Raw genomic sequence first — 4,411 nt, 5'->3', positions numbered from 1 at the left:
GTATTCACACACAATTCAGTGCCGGTGAAGCACTTGGCAACATCTTGAGGGTGTGAGACACTATAAAAATGATGTGGAGATGCCGGTGATGGACTGGGGTGGACAAATGTAAGGAATCTTACAACACCAGGTTATAGTCCAACAATTTTATTTTAAAATCACAAGCTTTCGGAGACCATCTCCTTCGTCAGGTGAGTAAGTGAAAGGTTCTCAAATCGCATATCTTATATTAGGCTGGGACACCATCACACCAATCAAAGGTGTCGTTGGTGTTCAGACAGGTTAGCCACGGAAAACAGTAGGTCCCAGTATGCTGAATACACATTGTGTCAAATTACACAGACAAAGAGAAAGAGACCCAAAAGGCAGAGAGAGAGAGAGAATATTAAAAACAGATTACTTTTTTTTCCCCTTGCTGGTGGGGTTACGTGTAGCGTGACATGAACCCAAGATCCCGGTTGAGGCCATCCTCAAGGGTGCGGAACTTGGCTATCAATTTCTGCTCGATGATTTTGCGTTATTGTGTATCTCGAAGGCCGCCTTGGAGAACGCTTACCCGAAGATCGGTGGCTGAATGTCCTTGACTGCTAAAGTGTTCCCCGACTGGGAGGGAACCCTCCTGTCTGGCGATTGTTGCACGGTGTCCGTTCATCCGTTGTCGCATTGTCTGCATGGTCTCGCCAACGTACCATGCTCCGGGGCATCCTTTCCTGCAACGTATGAGGTAGACAACGTTGGCCGAGTCACAGGAGTATGAACCATGTACCTGGTGGGTGGTGTCCTCTCGTGTGATGGTGGTATCCGTGTTGGTGATCTGGCATGTCTTGCAGAGGTTGCTGTGGCAGGGTTGTGTGGTGTCGTGGACGCTGTTCTCCTGAAAGCTGGGTAATTTGCTGCGAACGATGGTCTGTTTGAGGTTGGGTGGCTGTTTGAAGGCGAGTAGTGGAGGCGTGGGGATGGCCTTAGCGAGGTGTTCGTCATCATCGATGACATGTTGAAGGCTGCGGAGAACATGGCGTAGTTTCTCCGCTCCGGGGAAGTACTGGACGACGAAGGGTACTCTGTTGGTTGCGTCCCGTGTTTGTCTTCTGAGGAGGTCTATGCGATTCTTCGCTGTGGCCCGTCGGAACTGTCGATCGATGAGTCGAGCGTCATATCCTGTTCTTACGAGGGCATCTTTCAGCGTCTGTAGGTGTCCATCGCGTTCCTCCTCGTCTGAGCAGATCCTGTGTATTCGCAGGGCCTGTCCATAGGGGATGGCCTCTTTGACGTGGTTAGGGTGAAAGCTGGAAAAGTGGAGCATTGTGAGGTTGTCTGTGGGCTTGCGGTAGAGTGAGGTGCTGAGGTGCCCGTCTTTGATGGAAATTTGTGTGTCCAAGAAAGAAACCGATTCTGAGGAGTAGTCCATGGTGAGTTTGATGGTGGGATGGAACTTGTTGATGTTATTGTGTAGTCTCTTCAGTGATTCTTCGCCGTGGGTCCATAGGAAGAAAATGTCGTCGATGTATCTGGTGTATAGCGTTGGTTGGAGGTCCTGTGCAGTGAAGAAGTCCTGCTCGAACTTGTGCGTGAAAATGTTGGCGTATTGGGGTGCGAATTTGGTCCCCATGGCTGTTTCGTGTGTTTGGGTAAAGAACTGGTTTTCGAAGGTGAAGACATTGTGATCCAGGATGAAGCGGATGAGTTGTAGGATGGCGTCTGGAGATTGGCTGTTGTTGATGTTGAGTACTGAGGCTGTTGCAGCGATGCCGTCATCGTGGGGGATACTGGCGTAGAGTGCCGAGACGTCCATCGTGGTGAGAAGTGTTCCTGGTTCAACTGGTCCGTGGGTGCTGAGTTTTTGTAGGAAGTCTGTAGTGTCGCGACAGAAGCTGGGGGTTCCCTGTACGATGGGTTTCAGGATGCCCTCAACGTATCCAGAGAGGTTCTCACACAGGGTTCCGTTGCCTGATACGATAGGACGTCCGGGTGTGTTGGCTTTGTGTATCTTTGGGAGGCAGTGGAAGTCTCCCACGCGGGGAGTACGTGGGATGAGAGCACGTAGGATGCTTTGAAGGTCTGGATCGAAGGTCTTGATCAGTTTGTTGAGCTGGTGGGTGTGTTCTTTGGTCGGATCTGCGGGTAACTGTCTGTAGTGTTCCTGGTTGTCCAGTTGTCGGTATGCTTCTTTGCAATAGTCCGTTCTGTTCTGTATGACAATGGCTCCTCCTTTGTCCGCTGGTTTGATGATGATGTTGCGGTTGGTCTTGAGAGCGTTGATGGCATTGCGTTGTGCTCGGGTGACATTCTGGACTGTCTTGTGAGTGCGGCTGATAAATCTGGCATTGACGCATCTGCTGACAGCTTGAGCATACATGTCAAGCTGAGGGCAGCGACCCTCTGGAGGAGTCCAGTTTGACTCTTTCTTCTTTGGTTGCTGTACCGTGGATCCCTCTGTCTGCTGTTCCAGATCGTTGATTTTCTCATTGGGTTCGCTGCTGAAATCTTGGGATTTGTGGAAGAATTCCCGGAGTCTCATTCTCGTGATGAATTCCTCTGTGTCCGCCGCGAGACCGCTGGGGTCCATTTTGGTGGTGGGGCAGAAATTGAGCCCTCGGCTGAGAACTTTGATTTCGTCTGGTTGAAGGGTGTGGTCGGACAAATTGACGATAGACTTCCCTGTGGTTGTAACCGTGGTACCGGGGAAGGCTTGGTTGATGCTGGTGGTGATGCCGAGTTTCTCAAGCTTCCTGCTCTTGGTTTTCATGTAGGCAGCGTAGTTCCGTTGCCTCGTCTGTTTGGCGGTGTCTCGTAGCTGGTCTGCTGTGTCCTGAGTACAGGTTGAGAGTATGGACTCTATCTTGGTTTCGAGGTTGCGGCGTCTGCTGTAGAGTTGGTGTACGAGATGGTTGCAGAGTGTGCGAGAGGTACGACGGCAGAGTCTCTCAGCGTAATCTGAGTTGTATGTCGACTTGAGTGGGTTCGTGATCTGTAGTCCTTTCGGGATCTTGTCTGCTTTCTTGCAACTCTGTAAAAACTTGATGTCTGTGTCGATATGCGCGATCTTCATGGATATCCTTTCCACTGTGAGCCGGCAGTTTGTGGTGTCGATAGGAGCCATGATGTGGAGATGCCGGTGATGGACTGGGGTAGACAAATTTAAGGAATCTTACAACACCAGGTTATAGTCCAACAATTTTATTTTAAAATCACAAGCTTTCGGAGACCATCTCCTTCATCAGGTGAGTGAGTGAAAGGTTCTCAAATCGCATATCTTATATTAGGCTGGGACACCATCACACCAATCAAAGGTGTCGTTGGTGTTCAGACAGGTTAGCCACAGAAAACAGTAGGTCCCAGTATGCTGAATACACATTGTGTCAAATTACACAGACAGAGAGAAAGAGACCCAAAAGGCAGGGAGAGAGAGAGAGAATATTAAAAACAGATAACTTGTCGATCGACAGTTCCGACGGGCCACAGCGAAGAATCGCATAGACCTCCTCAGAAGACAAACACGGGACGCAACCAACAGAGTACCCTTCGTCGTCCAGTACTTCCCCGGAGCGGAGAAACTACGCCATGTTCTCCGCAGCCTTCAACATGTCATTGATGACGACGAAAACCTCGCTAAGGCCATCCCCATGCCTCCACTACTCGCCTTCAAACAGCCACCCAACCTCAAACAGACCATCGTTCGCAGCAAATTACCCAGCTTTCAGGAGAACAGCGTCCACGACACCACACAACCCTGCCACGGCAACCTCTGCAAGACATGCCAGATCATCGACACGGATACCACCATCACACGAGAGGACACCACCCACCAGGTACATGGTTCATACTCCTGTGACTCGGCCAACGTTGTCTACCTCGTACATTGCAGGAAAGGATGCCCCGGAGCATGGTACATTGGCGAGACCATGCAGACACTGCGACAACGGATGAACGGACACCGCGCAACAATCGCCAGACAGGAGGGTTCCCTCCCAGTCGGGGAACACTTTAGCAGTCAAGGACATTCAGCCACCGATCTTCGGGTAAGCGTTCTCCAAGGCGGCCTTCGAGACACACAACAACGCAAAATCGTCAAGCAGAAATTGATAGCCAAGGTTCAACTGTGATAGGATCAATACCCTAAGCGCTTGCAAGTCACAAGTGAGTGGGAGCAGTATATTTTTTTGTTAATTAAACAAGCGTTAAGTCCAATTCTCCCATAATCCTACTGCATTGGTGGTTATACCTAGGGAGAGCGAAAAGCAGCTAATGAACTTGCATTTATATAAAGCGCCTTTAACATAGTAAAAACATCCCTCAGCACTTCACAGGAGCATTAGCAGACAAAATTTGACACTGAGATATATAGATTTTAGAAATAAAAACAGAAACTGCTGGAAAAGCTCAGCAAGTGAGGCAACATCTGTGGAGAAAA

The sequence above is a fragment of the Heptranchias perlo genome, chromosome 3 (assembly GCF_035084215.1).
Source record: "Heptranchias perlo isolate sHepPer1 chromosome 3, sHepPer1.hap1, whole genome shotgun sequence".
In the NCBI taxonomy this organism is placed as follows: domain Eukaryota; kingdom Metazoa; phylum Chordata; class Chondrichthyes; order Hexanchiformes; family Hexanchidae; genus Heptranchias; species Heptranchias perlo.
This window is presented reverse-complemented; position numbering follows the sequence as displayed.